We start from the raw sequence: 19,836 nt of genomic DNA on the forward strand, positions 1-19,836 counted from the left end.
AGACTCTAGGGGCGCCGCCACCATCGCGAAACTCCAATTCGGGGGACGAAGTCTCCGTTCCGGCACCCTGCCGGGACGGGGAAGTGCCCCGGAAGCCATCTCCATCGACGCCACCGCCTCCATCATGCTCCGTGAGTAGTTCCCCCATGGACTACGGGTTCTAGCTGTAGCTAGTTGGTATCATCTCTCCCATGTACTTCAATACAATGATCTCATGAGCTGCCTTACATGAGTGAGATTCATCTGATGTAATCGGTGTTGTGTTTGTTGGGATCCGATGGATTGTTACGTTATGATTGTCTATCTACAAAGTTTATGAAGTTATTGTTGCTGCAATCTTGTTGTGTTTAATGCTTGTCACTAGGGCCCGAGTGGCATGATCTTAGATTTAAGCTCTATACTTATTGCTTAGATTGTATCTACAAGTTGTATGCACATGTCTATGTCCGGAACCAAAGGCCCCAAAGTGACAGAAATTGGGACAACCGGAGGGGAAGGCTTAGATATGAGGATCACATGTTTTCACGGAGTGTTAATGCTTTGCTCCGGTGCTCTATTAAAAGGAGTACCTTAATTTCCGAGTAGATTCCCTAGAGGCCCGGCTGCCACCGGCTGGTAGGACAAAAGATGTTGTACAAGTTTCTCATTGCGAGCGCGTATGACTATATATGGGAAACATGCCTACATGATTAATGATCTTGATGTTCTGTCTTAATGCTATTTCAATCCTATCAATTGCCCAACTGTAATTTGTTCACCCAACACTTGTTATTGGAGAGTTACCACTAGTGTAGATAGCCGGGAACCCCGGTCCATCTCTCATCATCATATACTCGTTCTACATGTCATTGGAAGTAGTATCAACTATTTTCTGGTGGCATTGCCTCTGTGTTACTATTACTGCTGCTGTGTTACTGTTACTACTGCTCTCATACTACTACTGCTTTCACATCACCCCTGTTACTAGTGATTTTCCAGGTGCAGCTGAATTGACAACTCAGTTGTTAAGGCTTATAAGTATTCTTTACCTCCCCTTGTGTCGAATCAATAAATTTGGGTTTTACTTCCCTCGAAGACTGTTGCGATCCCCTATACTTGTGGGTCATCAAAGACCAAAGAGGAAACGAAGTGGGGCCACGAGGCGACGACACAACAAGGCGGAGCGGCCTGGGCTTGGGCCGCGCCGGCCAATTGTGTGGCCACCTCGTGTGGCCCCCTGACCTGCCCTTCCGCCTACTTAAGGTCTCCGTCACGAAAACCCTACCACGTTCGACGAAACCAGAGAAAACCTTCCAGAGCCGCCGCCATCGCGAAGCCAAGATCTGGGGACAGGAGTCTCTGTTCCGGCACGCCGCCGGGACGGGGAAGTGCCCCCGGAAGGCTTCTCCATCGACACCACCGCCATCTTCATCACCGCTGCTGTCTCCCATGAGGAGGGAGTAGTTCTCCATCGAGGCTCGGGGCTGTACCGGTAGCTATGTGGTTAATCTCTCTCCTATGTGCTTCAATACAATAATCTCATGAGCTGCCTTACATGATTGAGATTCATATGATGATGCTTGTAATCTAGATGTCATTATGCTAGTCAAGTGGGTTTTACTTATGTGATCTCCGGAGACTCCTTGTCCCACGTGTGTAAAGGTGACAGTGTGTGCACCGTGTGGGTCTCTTAGGCTATATTTCACAGAATACTTATTCACTGTTATGAATGGCATAGTGAAGTGCTTATTTATATCTCTTTATGATTGCAATGTGTTTTGTATCACAATTTATCTGTGTGCTACTCTAGTGATGTTATTAAAGTAGTACTTGGCGTAGGCTATGATTGTGATCTCTTGTAGATTATGAAGTTAACTATTGCTATGATAGTATTGATGTGATCTATTCCTCCTTTCGTAGTGTGAAGGTGACAGTGTGCATGCTATGTTAGTACTTGGTTTGGTTATGTTGATCTGTTATGCACTCTAAGGTTATTTAAATATGAACATTGAATATTGTGGAGCTTGTTAACTCCGGCATTGAGGTTTCGTGTAATCCTACACAGTTAGTGGTGTTCATCATCCAACAAGAGGGTGTAGAGTCTAGCATCTATCTATTTATTCTGTTATGTGATCAATGTTGAGAGTGCCCACTAGTGAAAGTATGATCCCTAGGCCTTGTTCCTAAATACTGCTATCGCTGCTTGTTTCTTGTTTTACTCGCATCTTTACTTCTCGCAATATTACTACCATCAACCGCACGCCTGACAAGCACTTTTCACGGCGCCGTTACTACTGCTCATATTCATTCATACCACTTGTATTTCACCATCTCTTCGCCGAACTAGTGCACCTATTAGGTGTGTTGGGGACACAAGAGACTTCTTGCTTTGTGGTTGCGGGGTTGCATGAGAGGGATATCTTTGACCTCTTCCTCCCCGAGTTCGATAAACCTTGGGTGATCCACTTAAGGGAAACTTGTTCGTTGTTCTACAAACCTCTGCTCTTGGAGGCCCAACACTGTCTACAAGAATAGAAGCACCTGTAGACATCAAGCACTTTTCTGGCGCCGTTGCCGGGGAGGAAAGGTAAACGGCACACACACACCGGATCCCGGCAACGAAGCTATTTTCTGGCGCTGTTGCCGGGGAGGAAAGGTAAAAGGCACTCATACTCCGGTCCCAGGTACTAAGTACTTTTCTGTTACCGTTGTGTGTGTGCTCGAAGCTATTTCCTTTAGATCCTGCAATTGCATCTTTTTGTTTCTTGTTTACACTAGTTAGGCATAATGGACAAAAATGAACTTCTTATTCTATTTCCTGATTTAAGACATGGATGGTTTGATGCGAAAATTAAAAAACCTATGGAACATATTAGTATGAACGCTTTGAACACCATTGTTGCTAATGATATGGAAAATTCTAAGCTTGGGGAAGCTGGCTTTGATGAGCATGATATTTTTAGTCCCCCAAGCATTGAGGAGAAAATTTACTTTGATGATACTTTGCCTCCTATTTATGATGATTATAATGATATTGGTCTTTTAGTACCACTTTGTTATGGAGGATAAATTTGATTATGATTACAATATGCCTCCTATATTTGATGATGAGAATAATAATGATAGCTACTTTGTTGAATTTGCTCCCACTACAACTAATAAAATAGATTATGCTTATGTGGAGAGTAATGATACTTTTATGCATGTGAATAAGAATGCTTTATGTGATACTTATATTGTTGAGTTTGTTCATGATGCCACTGAAAGTTATTATGAGAGAGAAAAATATGGTTGTAGAAATTTTCATGTTACTAAAACACCTCTCTATATGCTGAAATTTTTGAAGCTACACTTGTTCTATCTTCCTGTGCTTGTCACTTTGTTCTTCATGAATTCATTTGTGTACAAGATTCCTTTTCATAGGAAGCATGTTAGGCTTAAATTTGTTTTGAATTTGCCTCTTTATGCTCTCTTTTGCTTCAAATACTAATTCTTGCGCGAGCATCATTAAAATTGCTGAGCCCATCTTAATGGCTATAAAGAAAGAACTTCTTGGGAGAAAACCCATGTGTTTATTTTACTACAGCACTTTTGTTTTACATTTGAGTCTTGGAAGTTGTTACTACTGTAGCAACCTCTCCTTATCTTTATTTTATTGCATTGTTGTGCCAAGTAAAGTCTTTGATAGCAAGGTTCATACTAGATTTGGATTACTGCGCAGAAACAGATTTACGTCTGTCACGAATCTGGGCAGAATTCTTCGTAGGTAACTCAGAAAAATCTGCCAATTTACGTGCGTGATCCTCGGATATGTACGCAACTTTCATTCAATTTGGGCATTTTCATCTGAGCAAGTCTGGTGCCATTTTAAAATTCGTCTTTACGGACTGTTCTGTTTTGACAGATTCTGCCTTTTATTTCGCATTGCTTCTTTCGTTGTGTTGGGTGGATTTCTTTGTTCCATTACCTTCCAGTAGCTTTGTGCAATGTCCAGAAGTGTTAAGAATGATTGTGTCACCTCTGAACATGTGAATTTTTGATTATGCACTAACCCTCTAATGAGTTTGTTTCGAGTTTGGTGTGGAGGAAGTTTTCAAGGGTCAAGAGAGGAGGATGATATACTATGATCAAGAAGAGTGAAAAGTCTAAGCTTGGGGATGCCCCGGTGGTTCATCCCTGCATATTTTAAGAAGACCCAAGCGTCTAAGCTTGGGGATGCCCAAGGCATCCCCTTCTTCATCGACAACTTATCAGGTTTCTTCTCTTGAAACTATATTTTTATTCGGTCACATCTTATGTACTTTACTTGGAGCGTCTGTTTGTTTTTGTTTCTGTTTTTGTTTGAATAAATGCTTGTGTGGGAGAGAGACACGCTCCGCTGGTTCATATGAACACATGTGTTCTTAGCTTTTAATGTTCATGGCGAAGGTTGAAACTGCTTTGTTCATTGTTATATGGTTGGAAACGGAAAATGCTACATGTAGTAATTGGTAAAATGTCTTGGATAATTTGATACTTGGCAATTGTTGTGCTCATATTTAAGCTCTTGCATCATATACTTTGCACCTATTAATGAAGAAATACATAGAGCTTGCTAAAATTTGGTTTGCATAATTGGTCTCTCTAAGGTCTAGATAATTTCTAGTGAAGAGTTTGAACAACAAGGAAGACGGTGTAGAGTCTTATAATATTTACAATATGTCTTTTATGTGAGTTTTTCTGCACCGGTTCATCCTTGTGTTTGTTTCAAATAACCTTGCTAGCATAAACCTTGTATCGAGAGGAATACTTCTCATGCATCCAAAATCCTTGAGCCAACCACTATGCCATTTGTGTCCACCATACCTACCTACTACATGGTATTTCTCCGCCATTCCAAAGTAAATTGCTTGAGTGCTACCTTTAAATTTCCATCATTCGCCTTTGCAATATATAGCTCATGGGACAAAATAGCCTTAAAAACTATTGTGGTATTGAATATGTACTTATGCACTTTATCTCTTATTAAGTTGCTTGTTGTGCGATAACCATGTTTCTGGGGACGCCATCAACTCTTTGTTGAATATCATGTGAGTTGCTATGCATGTTCGTCTTGTTTGAAGTAAGGGTGGTTTTCACAATCAAATGGTTTGAGTATGCATACTGTTAGAGAAGAACATTGGGCCGCTAACTAAAGCCATGAATCATGGTGGAAGTTTCAGTTTGGACATAAAACCTCAATCTCTTATGAGAATATTAACTGTTGTTGAATGCTTAAGCATTAAAAGAGGAGTCCATTATCTGTTGTCTATGTTGTCCCGGTATGGGTGTCTAAGTTGAAGAATGATCAAAAGCGAGAAATCCAATGCGAACTTTCTCCTTAGACCCTTGTACAGGCGGCATAGAGGTACCCCTTTGCGACACTTGGTTGAAACATATGTCATGCAATGATAATCCGTGTTAACCCAAGCTAATTAGGACAAGGTGCAGGCACTATTAGTACACTATGCATGAGGCTTGCAACTTGTAAGATATAATTTACATGATACATATGCTTTATTACTACCGTTGACAAAATTGTTTCATGTTTTCAAAATAAAAGCCCTAGCACAAATATAGCAATCAATGCTTTCCTCTTTGAAGGACCTTTCTTTTACTTTTATGTTGAGTCGGTTCACCTATCTCTCTCCACCTCAAGAAGCAAACACTTGTGTGAACTGTGCATTGATTCCTACATACTTGCATATTGCACTTGTTATATTACTTTACATTGACAATATCCATGAGATATACATGTTAGAAGTTGAAAGCAACCGCTGAAACTTAATCTTCCTTTGTGTTGCTTCAATACATTTTACTTTGAATTATTGCTTTATGAGTTAACTCTTATGCAAGACTTATTGATGCTTGTCTTGAAAGTACTATTCATGAAAAGTCTTTGCTTTATGATTCATTTGTTTACTCATGTCATTACCATTGTTTTGATCGCTGCATTCATTACATATGCTTACAATAGTATGATCAAGGTTATGATGGCATGTCACTCCAGAAATTATCTTTGTTATCGTTTACTCGCTCGGGACGAGCAGAACTAAGCTTGGGGATGCCGATATGTCTCCGACGTATCGATAATTTCTTATGTTCCATGCCACATTATTGATGATATCTACATGTTTTATGCATACTTTATGTCATTATTATGCGTTTTCCGGAACTAACCTATTGACGAGATGCCGAAGGGCCAGTTCCTGTTTTCTGCTGTTTTTGGTTCCAGAAATCCTAGTAAGGAAATATTCTCGGAATTGGACGAAATCAACGCCCAGGGTCCTATTTTTCCACGAAGCTTCCAGAAGACCGAAGAGGAAACGAAGTGGGGCCACGAGGCGACGACACAACAAGGCGGCGCGGCCTGGGCTTGGGCCGCGCCGGCCTATTGTGTGGCCACCTCGTGTGGCCCCCTGACCTGCCCTTCCGCCTACTTAAGGTCTCCGTCGCGAAAACCCTACCACGTTCGACGAAACCAGAGAAAACCTTCCAGAGCCGCCGCCATCGCGAAGCCAAGATCTGGGGGACAGGAGTCTCTGTTCCGGCACGCCGCCGGGACGGGGAAGTGTCCCCGGAAGGCTTCTCCATCGACACCACCGCCATCTTCATCACCGCTGTTGTCTCCCATGAGGAGGGAGTAGTTCTCCATCGAGGCTCGGGGCTGTACCGGTAGCTATGTGGTTAATCTCTCTCCTATGTGCTTCAATACAATAATCTCATGAGCTGCCTTACATGATTGAGATTCATATGATGATGCTTGTAATCTAGATGTCATTATGCTAGTCAAGTGGGTTTTACTTATGTGATCTCCGGAGACTCCTTGTCCCACGTGTGTAAAGGTGACAGTGTGTGCACCGTGTGGGTCTCTTAGGCTATATTTCACGGAATACTTATTCACTCGTTATGAATGGCATAGTGAAGTGCTTATTTATATCTCTTTATGATTGCAATGTGTTTTGTATCACAATTTATCTGTGTGCTACTCTAGTGATGTTATTAAAGTTGTTTATTCCTCCTGCACGGTGTAATGGTGACAGTGTGTGCATCGTGTAGTACTTGGCGTAGGCTATGATTGTGATCTCTTGTAGATTATGAAGTTAACTATTGTATGATAGTATTGATGTGATCTATTCCTCCTTTCATAGTGTGAAGGTGACAGTGTGCATGCTATGTTAGTACTTGGTTTGGTTATGTTGATCTGTTATGCACTCTAAGGTTATTTAAATATGAACATTGAATATTGTGGAGCTTGTTAACTCCGGCATTGAGGGTTCGTGTAATCCTACACGGTTAGTGGTGTTCATCATCCAACAAGAGGGTGTAGAGTCTAGCATCTATCTATTTATTCCGTTATGTGATCAATGTTGAGAGTGTCCACTAGTGAAAGTATGATCCCTAGGCCTTGTTCCTAAATACCGCTATCATCGCTTGTTTACTCGTTTCTATCGCATCTTTACTTCCCGCAATATTACTACCATCAACTCGCACGCCAGCAAGCACTTTTCTCGGCGCCGTTACTACTGCTCATATTCATTCATACCACTTGTATTTCACTATCTCTTCGCTCGAACTAGTGCACCTATTAGGTGTGTTGGGGACACAAGAGACTTCTTGCTTTGTGGTTGCAGGGTTGCATGAGAGGGATATCTTTGACCTCTTCCTCCCTGAGTTCGATAAACCTTGGGTGATCCACTTAAGGGAAACTTGCTACTGTTCTACAAACCTCTGCTCTTGCAGGCCCAACACTGTCTACAAGAATAGAAGCACCCGTAGACATCACGCCACCCATCAGAAGTTGTGTTCATACACAGTGACTCGCCCTGAATAGGAAGTCCAAGGATCATGGAAACATCCTGGAGAGTAGGGGCCATCTCGCCGGCCCTCAAGTGGAAGGTGTGCGTCTCCGGCCTCCACCGGTCGACAAGGGCGGTGAGTGCCGAGGGGTTCATGTTCGGCCCCCCACGGCTTACAAGCGATATGAACGGGAGAAGACCGGTAGGCTGGATGTGCTCCGTATACCTATCGTCATACGGTATATCCACTGTGCCATGGTAACGAATCTTCAAAGGGTGAAGATCCGTTGTCCTCTCCGTCATATGAACAGCCCGGTGATCCCTGTCATACTCTTGATCCAGGAGCCACACCATCCTACATGTTTACACAAATACAACATATTATGAACAACACATACATGAGAATATATCCAAATAAGCCATCACAAATACATACATATACATTCATATCTAGGGATAGAACACCATATGAGTTATTCCTTCACATACACATTCATGAAATTTGATGCCTAGGGTTCCTCCACAAATCTAGGATACATACATATCTAGGGTTCCTACACATACACATTCAACACTTACATACCCATTTCAACACATACATAGCCATTTCAAATCTAGTTTCCATGTCTAGGGTTCATGTACAAATCTAGCAAAATTTAACATCTATGGTTCCAACAAATCTATGGCTCAAACACATGCATACAATGAGGCTATCAATTTCAATACATACACATCAATATAGATTACAACAACCAACATTTCCAATCCAGGCAAAACGGGTAAATCGAATTAAACCGGAGCAAATCTTGGATGAATCGAAGGGGAACGAAGGGGAATACCTTGAGGATTGTATGGGGATGGATTTGGCCGGCCAGATCTTTCCAATCCGTGGAGGATTTGGTGGGGGCGGAGGAGAGGCGGCTGGCGGCGGCGGCTGAAGGAGAGAAACGAGAGGAGAGAAAGAAGAGAAAGAGAGGGTCGGGCTGGGGGCGGGCGCGGGCGCCACACTTAAGTGGATGTGTGGCGCCCGTGGCATCAGCGCCACACATACTAGTGTGGCGCCCGCGGCATCGGCGCCACACATAGAGGCTCGCCAAAACGGCTAAGTCCCAGACGTCCGGAGCCCCTGGATGTTTTCGACCGAAAACTTGATATAAGTTGGCATGTGTGGCGCCGATGGGAGGGGCTGAAAGGACACGGATGTCGCCTAGAGGGGGGGTGAATAGGCGATTTAAAACTTTTACGAGATGGGCTTAACAAATGCGGAATAAAACTAGCGTTTACTTTGTCAAGCCCAAAGCCTATATACTATGGTTCACCTATGTGCACCAACAACTTATTCTAAGCAAAGGTTCATCTATGTGCTCCAACAACTTATGCTAAGCAATACAAGCAAGTATCTGATAGCAAGATATAAATGACTTCAAGCACGATGGCTATCACAAGGTAAAGTGCATAAGTAAAGAGCTCGGGTATAGAGATAACCGAGGCACGCGGGAGACGATGATTTATCCCAAAGTTCACACTCTTGCGAGTGCTAATCTCCGGTGGAGAGGTGCGGTGGCTTAGTGATCCCGAACGCCACAAGAGGCTCACCTTGCGGTGTGGTTGCTCGATGCACACCAACGCCACAAAGGCCTCACCCCAAGATGCGGTACTCACACCACACACCGAACGCCACGAAGGCGCCTCACCTAAATCTCCGGTGACCCTCGCCACAAAGGCCTAGGTCACGGTTCCACTAAGGGATTTCCTTCGAGGAGGAAACCGGGCCTTACACAAAGCTTGGGGCACGCATCCACAACTTAATTGGAGGCTCCCAAGAAATCGCCACAAAGGCCTCAAATCCGTCTAGGATTCCAAGAACCCAAGAGTAACAACTTCTTGCTTTCACTTCCACGAATCACCGTGGAGAACTCAAACCGATGCACCAAATGCAATGGCAAGAACACCACAAAGATGCTCAAATCCTTCTCTCTCAAATTCCAACAAAGCTACAAAATCTATTGGGGGAATAAGAGAGGAAGAACAAATAGGAGGAGGAACACCAAATTTCTCCAAGATCTAGATCTAGTGGATTCCCCTCACAAAGAGAGGGATTTGATTGGTGAAGGTGTAGATCTAGATCTCCTCTATCTATCTCTCAAATAGATGCAAGATTCATGGGAGGGAGAGGGAGATAGCAAGCTCAAAGAAGGTCAACAATGGGGGCAAAAACGAGCTCAAACGGTTGGGGAACTTTGGGGAAGAAGACCCCCTTAAATAGGGCAAGAGAAATCTGCCCGTTATGCACAAAACTCGTCAAAACCGGAACTTCCGGTCATTTGGGGTGGAACTTCCGCCCCCCGGAAGTACCGGCCAACTTCCGGATGAAGTAGGGCATCCCCGGAAAGCTTACAGTATACTTTTGCGTGCAGAATCGTCATTTCCGGAAGTTTGCCGGAACTAGGGCGGAAGTTCCGGCCACCGGAACTTCCGGCCAACTTCCGGCCAAAAAACTGCTTCACGGAAACTTGAATAACTTTTGCATCCGGACTCCGATTTTGATGATCTTGGGCTCAAGCTTCGAAGCTAGTAAAAAGCTCTAAAAGATCATGCATGAAACCATCATAGTCCAGTAAGGTAGGATAGAAACAAATGGATAAAGGTTTTACCTATCTATAAACAGCAAACCGGTAAAACCTCCAATATGGAAAATGCAACAACTTGAGTTAGGAAACTCGGATTTAGGTGAAACTAATTTTGTTGTAAAGAAGATGACAAGCGCTACCCCACAAAGAGTGAAAAGATTAAGAACAAGTGGGGTAGGTTTTCTATGTATTTTAGAGTGAAACCTGTCAATACGAGAAACCGAGAAAAACTCCAATATCGAAAATGCAACAAGTGATTCATGCGGAATCCGTTTTCGATGAACTAGAGCTTGCTATGGAAATAACCACAAGCTCTAAATCACCACATGGATAATATCCAAATAACAACCAAGAAATATGATGCAAGGATGCAAAGGTTTGAGATCTCTCCGAACGATACGATCGAGTTACTCACTCGAGAGCCCTCTTGATAGTACGGCAACTAAACTATAAAGCGGTCTCCAACTACACCATGAGATCGGTAGGAAAGAAACCCTATCAAGAGCAAACCTTAACCTAGCGCGTTCCTCTTGAGCTCGATGAAGACGATCTTGATCACAACAAGATGGAACGCCTTTCTTGATTGTGCTTGCTTGATGAAGTCTTGTGGATTGCTCCCCCATAATCCACCATAGGAGAGCTTCTTCTTCGGCACATCTTGAACTTGCACTTCATTTCTTCATGGCAAGCTTCAAGTATATGATCTATTCAAGTTGGCTCATCTTGAACTTGCACTTCATTTCTTCATGGCAAGCTTCAAGCATATGATCTCGCTCTTCGAGTTGGCTCATCTTGAACTTTCACTTCATTTCTTCATCATGTAGATGTCTTGAAGTAACTTGAGGGCTCACTTCATCTTCATCTTCAAGACATACTTGACACTTGATATCCTTCATCAATTTCTTCTTATTGCAACCTTGAAGCCAACATATGGTTCAAGCATTGCATATGGACAACTCCTACAAATACAACTCAATGTAAACATTAGTCCATAGGGATTGTCATTAATTACCAAAACCACACATGGGGGCTCCATGCACTTTCAATCTCCCCCATTTTGGTAATTGATGACAATCTCTTTGAGAGGGCTTATATAAGGAATTTAAGTAACAAACAAGTTGAATATATAGAGCAAACTCCCCCATAATATATGCATGTGTGAATGATCTTGACTTTCATTGCATATATTGGCATTCAAAGCCTAGTGGAGTATCCTCTAAATATTCAACTATGCAAAGCAACAAGATGCAATGCAATAAAGGCACATGCTTAAGCACAAAGCAAAGACATAACCAAATTCCATTAAACCCTCCAAACTTCTCCCCCATTGGCACCAATTGCCGAAATGGGTGAAAAATTTAGAAGGCCAATATAGTGAGAGTTCCTCCATAGCGTGTGCATTTCTCATAATTTGAGTGGACTCAAATGCACGTATCCAATAACGAATATTCGGAAGGAATCACACCATAGATAGGATCAAAGATTGCAAACAGATAACAAAGTTAGGAAGCTTCAACAAATGAAGCAAGCAACCAAATGAACCACAATGAAGATACCAAAAGAAAGATAGATATTATGATAAGATCAAGAAGATTGCTTTAAATAATATGAGGAAGCTCCCCAAGGTTTGTGCACAAAACTAGACAATTTGCATTGGAGTATAAAGTGCACAAACATGGAATCATCACTCCCATAATGTCATTCAAAACAAAAGATACCAAGTGAATCAAACTCTAATGAACACCACAAAATAGTGCCTTAAATAAAATGAGGAAGCTCCCCAAGGTACATGTATAAATTAAAATGTTGCATTTGAATACAATATGCATAACATGGAATCCTCACTCCCTCTTTACCATTTAAAACACAAACATTTGCAATAGATCATAGATAGAAAAATAAGCTTAACACTTGCAACAAAAAAATGGTTGAGCAACAAGTAAGAGGCACCATAATAAAAGGCTCAACCAAGAGGATATGTGAAAGGCATGACAAAGCATATTATAGGACTATTACAAGGATGAGAAAATAGCATCATCATAGTCTTCAAAGAATTATATTGCTTAACATGACCAATCAACATGCAACAAATAAATAAGATATAAAATGGAGATGTATCATCTCTTATGTGTATAAGTTTCACTAAGTGGACAAAATCACTAAGATGTTTATCCACAACGAAACATGTACACACAAAATAGATACGCAAGAAATATAGCATGATATCCAAAATGAAGTCATGCAATATACCAATAAGAATTTTTGCTTAATAGCATGGACAAAGGCTCAATTTTATCTTATTGTACATTCATGAACTTCAACCACAAACATCTAAAATACATCACAAATATCAACAAGGGATAGAAGATAGTTGGGATGCATTGAGAAAGGCAACAAGTATCACAAACGAGGATACCAAAAGAAATAACTAAATTTGCACTTTCATCTATATTGCACACGTGAGAGCCTTGAGGAATTGATATGCAATAAAATTGCTAGATAGGCATAGTTGGGATGGATGAATCATGAGCATGATTTAATATACTTACCAACAAATGCACTCATCTCAAATACTCACATTCACAATAAAGAGGTTTCATTAAGACTTTTGCAAGAAGCACAATATTTGCAAATCAAGAGATTCATGCCAAGATGCAACCACATGGTTGGATGTTAGAAAAATGTGCATGAGAAGATACTTGTTACCGAGATAGCATTGGTGTGGATGTAGTAGATATGTGTTTGTTGACCATCCTAGCTTGCCTCAAGTTACCATTGAGTCACCACTTCTCCCCAAGAGTGAGACAAGCATCCAATGCATATCCATTGTACCTAACACAAAGGTAAGTACAAAAAGGTCCCCAAACTAATTGGGTCCAAAGTAGTTAGACACACTACAACATATAGGACAAACTCCACAATACTATGTGCATAGATATGAAATTGAATTTCATGCACATCTTAGCCAAATTAGGATTTGATGGAGTTTACCCTATATATTGGATCAAAGAAAGTAACACATGCCATAAGATAGACATATATTGAAGATGCATGCACAATACTTTCAAGAACCAAAGAAAGATATAATTTGGACAAGACACCAAATAAATCAAGAGACAATGGTTGTCCAAATTATATCAAAGAATCAAATAAACACAAGATTGACTCCAAAGAATTATCTCATTATAAGAAGCTAATTAAACCTAAACACAAAGGAATGAGATAACCAACTCCCAAGAGAGCAAGGTTCTAACAAACAAACCAAACCCTCAACACTTTTTATGATGGCACAAAGTACCAAAAAGAAAGTTTATGTCTCCCAAAACCAAATTTTTGATAATGATCAAGAGATGTTAAGCATTCTAACAAATATAGGAGAGCTCCCCCAAGATTAGTGCATTATCTAGGATTTTGCATATGAATACTAAATGCACAAAACTAGGATCATCACGCTACCTATATCTACTAAAATGCTAAGAAAGTTTGAATAGACAAATTAGATCCATAAGATGCAAGGAAGACACATGGGAGTCAAAGCACAACACATTCATGGCAATAAATAAGACAATTTAAACACAAGAGCCAATGTAAATGTGATCAATAAATTTCTACCCAATAATAGATTGCCAATTGTCCTAGGACAAGAGGTATTAGGAAATATTTCCCGGTGGTAGTTTGTAAGTATATGTAAGATCATTTTTACACCAAATAAAGCATATGGTAAAAGATAAGAGTTAACCATCATGCAAAGAGAGTTTCTTGATAGCTTCAGTTAGTCATACCAACATGCAAAGCAATTAATAGTATTCATACCAACATGCAAAGCAATTAATAGTATTCATACCAACATGTAAAGCAATTAATAGCATTCATACCAACATGCAAAGTAATTAATAGTATGACTTGAAGCACATGGTTTTCCAAAAATGTATTGAGGGACACATTGTGAAAAACCATGCCAAGAAAAACTTTCACAAATAAGATCCACAAAGATATTAGCAATGAAGCCATTTAAGCAAATTGGAACTTGTTTGAGCAAACTTGCCACATATGAGAGAGATAATTTACAATATCAATTCTATGTGACACAACCTCAAATGTTCACATTTTATAGGCTTGTAATATACACAAAGCTTATTAATCCCCCATAATGTGATAAGGAATTTATTTTCACAAGAGGCAAATAAGATCCAACTAGAGATATTAATGGACATTAGAATTTGAATTTCTCATGAAGATGACATACCACATAGAGACTAGGTAATCTTGCAATATCAATTCTAAGTGATATTCCTCATGTACACACATTGTTAGGATTGTGAAATTCCTAAAGGCATATCACTCCCCCAAAATGTTATAGTCCATTAATCTCTCATAAGAGCCATATAAGATACAACAAGATGCAAAGAGGCTCCAACACAAGCACAAATACTTGGTGTGCAACCTAACATTCATAGACTTGATTTCTCAAGAAAAACAAGTAGGATGCACAACATATACAAACACATGTTAGGAACAAAACTAACACATGCAAAGGGGCGAGTAACTTTCAATATAAGTGAGTTGAGAACATGTTATCGCAAGGAGGAACATTGAATACATGATAGAAGCAAGATAACCAAAAGACTTGGCTTGAGATAATATAAATGATGAAGATCCCTTAATTCTTCATGATGTAGCCAAGTCTCCAATGTCCTCCAACAAGCACCTATTGATCAAATTTTGGATTGTTGGTCCCCAACTAAGTTGGGTCCTAAGAGGTTAGTCACAATAGGCTTGGCAACCCAAATGGTTCTTTTCTTGACACCACTTTGAGCACCAACATATTTGGCAAACACATTGCCACCCTCATCCTTACGAAGAGAATAAACATCATTAATGGTGATAGAGTTGGATGAGGTACCAATAGTGCAAAAAGAGGAGATGTGGCCCTTCTCACGGCATATGTAGCAAGTTCTTTTCTTCTCCTTCTTCTCACTAGATTTCTCCACAATGGGAGCATTGGCTTGATTCTTCTTGGGAAGTGGAATTTCTTCAACTTGAGGTTGAATATGAGTTTGAGCTTGAGGCCGCTTCCCTTTTTGCTTCTTCTTCAAAGGGCAAGATCTAACATGGTGCCCTTCAATTTTGCACTTGAAGCAAACAATCTTGGCCGGGTCTTTGACTTGTACTTGGCCCTTCTTGTTGTTGTTGTTGTTGTTGTTGGACTTGTTCTTGTTGTTGGATTTGAATCCAAGTCCACTCTTTTCATTGGGGGATTGTTGCACACTTAACATTGTGTCAAGTTTGCATTTCCCTTCATGACTCTTTACCAAGTCGGTCTTCAAAGAAGTGACTTGGGCCTTGAGCTCTTTGATTTCCTCTACATGGTTAGTAACAACACAAGTACTAGAGGAAGTAGAACCTTCATTGTTAGAGCAACAAGGCAAGGAAGATAATTCATCACAAGATTTAGCAATACTATGAGTGGATGAATTACTAGGACTAGCACATGTCAATATAGCTTTTTGGGTAGTAGTGCTAGTATCCACATGAGGCTCACAAGGTGTTGCCTTTGATATGATGGCCTCATGAGCTAACTTTAACCTATCATGGGAGGCTAGAAGATCCTCATGGGAGCTAGAAAGCTTTCCATGATTTTCTTCCAATTTCCCATAATTGCTAGTTAGCAATTCAAGTTGAGCCCTTAGCTCAACATTCTCCTTCAAGATAGATGCTTCACAAGAAGTAGAGTTAGTAGCACAAGCATCATCACAAGACATATTAAGAAGAGAGGGTAACATAGCATGCTCTTTTAAATAGGAAGCTTGAAGTTGCTCATGGGACTTGGTGAGGATAGAGTGTTCGCTCTCCAAGACCTTGTGGGCCTTGTCTAGATCATCTAGATCCTTAACAAGTTTATCATGACCAACACCAACTTTGGGATTTTCCTTTTTAAGCATTTTTACTTGAGCTTTAGCATGGTCTCTTTCCTTAGTGAGTTTAGAAACTATTTCATTTTGAGACACTTCAAGGGTTTCAAGTTGCTCTTCAAGAGAGGCTATGGTCTCTTGTTCTTCTTCAAGGTCATTCTTTAGGGATGCTACATCATTGGCATACTCTCGTTCAAGAGCACCCTTTTTATCAATGGTGTTCTCATGCATACAAATAAGTTTTTGGCTCTCAATACCGGTAGTCAAGATTTCAAAGAAGTGAGTGCTAGCAATTTTATCTTTGCAAATAACCTTGAATACGCTCGCACCCTTATCGCGTAGAGAGACAACCCAATCCTCTTCTTCATATTCATCCTCATCCTTATCACCACGAGACATATTAGGTTCCATGGTAGGAGGTACCGTGGAACCCTTGGCCATAAGGCATATATGAGGACCGTGAGATAAAGATGAGGAGTTACTTGAGGCTCCTTTCAAGATCTTGTCTTGACCAATAGAATATTTGGTTTCCTCTACAATGTTAGTCACACAACAACTAGAGGAAATAGAAGCATTTTTATCATGACCACAAGACAAAGCAAGCATATCATCATTAGATTTATTCAAGCAACTTACACATGATATGCAAGGACTATCAACACAAGCATGTAAATCATTTCTAGTGCTAGATGTGTTTAAGTCCAAAGATGAACCATTGCAATGAGATAGAGATGAAGAATCATCAATAGTAAGCTCAATATCAACATTGCAATTTTCATCACCACTCACCATATCATTACCTTGTGTCTTACCACACTTTGGTGAAGTGGATGAAGATGAGAACTCATCACGACCGGAAGTGGAAGCAATACAATCATCCTCAATAATATTGGACACATCATATTTGTCTTGAAGCTTTGTCCATAATTCATGAGTGCTCCCAAAAGGCATGATTGAAGAAGTAACTACATTGCTCACAACAATGGAAAACACATGAGAAGCAAGAGCATCGAGACAAGAGTTTTTCTTCTCCTCATAAGATAAATTTTGGGGATCCTTAGGAGAAGAAAAACCCATGTCAAGAAATCGCTCCATGTTTGGGGAAATACCCCGCAAAATATTAAGCACATAAATTTTCCATAGATCATAGTTTGTGCCATCAAATATAAACAAGTTATTGTGATCTAATCCCCTAACCGACATCTTTACTCTCAAGGCGGTGAAGCCTAAGAATGAGAGACCTTGCTCTGATACCAATTGAAAGGACACGGATGTCGCCTAGAGGGGGGTGAATAGGCGATTTAAAACTTTTACGAGATGGGCTTAACAAATGCGGAATAAAACTAGCGTTTACTTTGTCAAGCCCAAAGCCTATATACTATGGTTCACCTATGTGCACCAACAACTTATTCTAAGCAAAGGTTCATCTATGTGCTCCAACAACTTATGCTAAGCAATACAAGCAAGTATGTGATAGCAAGATATAAATAACTTCAAGCACGATGGCTATCACAAGGTAAAGTGCATAAGTAAAGAGCTCGGGTATAGAGATAACCGAGGCATGCGGGAGACGATGATTTATCCCGAAGTTCACACTCTTGCGAGTGCTAATCTCCGTGGAGAGGTGCGGTGGCTTAGTGCTCCCGAACGCCACAAGAGGCTCACCTTGAGGTTTGGTTGCTCGATGCACACCAACGCCACAAAGGCCTCACCCCAAGATGCGGTACTCACACCACACACCGAACGCCACGAAGGCGCCTCACCTAAATCTCCGGTGACCCTCGCCACAAAGGCCTAGGTCACGGTTCCACTAAGGGATTTCTTTCGAGGCGGAAACCGGGCCTTACACAAAGCTTGGGGCACGCATCCACAACTTAATTGGAGGCTCCCAAGAAATCGCCACAAAGGCCTCAAATCCGTCTAGGGTTCCAAGAACCCAAGAGTAACAACTTCTTGCTTTCACTTCCACGAATCACCGTGGAGAACTCAAACCGATGCACCAAATGCAATGGCAAGAACACCACAAAGATTCTCAAATCCTTCTCTCTCAAATTCCAACAAAGCTACAAAAGCTATTGGGGGAATAAGAGAGGAAGAACAAATAGGAGGAGGAACACCAAATTTCTCCAAGATCTAGATCTAGTGGATTCCCCTCACAAAGAGAGGGATTTGATTGGTGAAGGTGTAGATCTAGATCTCCTCTATCTATCTCTCAAATAGATGCAAGATTCATGGGAGGGAGAGGGAGATAGCAAGCTCAAAGAAGGTCAACAATGGGGGCAAAAACGAGCTCAAACGGTTGGGGAACTTTGGGGAAGAAGATCCCCTTAAATAGGGCAAGAGAAATCTGCCCGTTATGCACAAAACTCGTCAAAACCGGAACTTCCGGTCATTTGGGGCAGAACTTCCACCCCCCGGAAGTACCGGACAACTTCCGGATGAAGTAGGGCGTCCCCGGAAAGCTTACAGTATACTTTTGCGTGCAGAATCGTCATTTCCGGAAGTTCGCCGGAACTAGGGCGGAAGTTCCGGCCACCGGAACTTCCGGCCAACTTCCGGCCAAAAAACTGCTTCACGAAAACTTGAATAACTTTTGCATCCGGACTCCGATTTTGATGATCTTGGGCTCGTTTCGAAGCTAGTAAAAAGATCTAAAAGATCATGCAGGAAACCATCATAGTCCAGTAAGGTAGGATAGAAACAAATGGATAAAGGTTTTACCTATCTATAAATAGCAAACCTGTCAATACGAGAAACCGAGAAAAACTCCAATATCGAAAATGCAACAAGTGATTCATGCGGAATCCGTTTTCGATGAACTAGAGCTTGCTATGGAAATAAACACAAGCTCTAAATCACCACATGGATCAGATCCAAATAACAACCAAGAAATATGATGCAAGGATGCAAAGGTTTGAGATCTCTCCGAACGATACGATCGAGTTACTCACTCGAGAGCCCTCTTGATAGTACGGCAACTAAACTATAAAGCGGTCTCCAACTACACCATGAGATTGGTAGGAAAGAAACCCTATCAAGAGCAAACCTTAATCTTGCGCGTTCCTCTTGAGCTCGATGAAGACGATCTTGATCATAACAAGATGGAACGCCTTTTTTGATTGTGCTTGCTTGATGAAGTCTTGTGGATTGCTCCCCCATAATCCACCATAGGAGAGCTTCTTCTTCGGCACATCTTGAACTTGCACTTCATTTCTTCATGGCAAGCTTCAAGTATATGATCTCTTCGAGTTGGCTCATCTTGAACTTGCACTTCATTTCTTCATGGCAAGCTTCAAGCATATGATCTCGCTCTTCGAGTTGGCTCATCTTGAACTTGCACTTCATTTCTTCATCATGTAGATGTCTTGAAGTAACTTGAGGGCTCACTTCATCTTCATCTTCAAGACATACTTGACACTTGATATCCTTCATCAATTTCTTCTTATTGCAACCTTGAAGCCAACATATGGTTCAAGCATTGCCTATGGACAACTCCTA

Source organism: Lolium rigidum, chromosome 6 (assembly GCF_022539505.1).
Source record: "Lolium rigidum isolate FL_2022 chromosome 6, APGP_CSIRO_Lrig_0.1, whole genome shotgun sequence".
NCBI lineage: Eukaryota > Viridiplantae > Streptophyta > Magnoliopsida > Poales > Poaceae > Lolium > Lolium rigidum.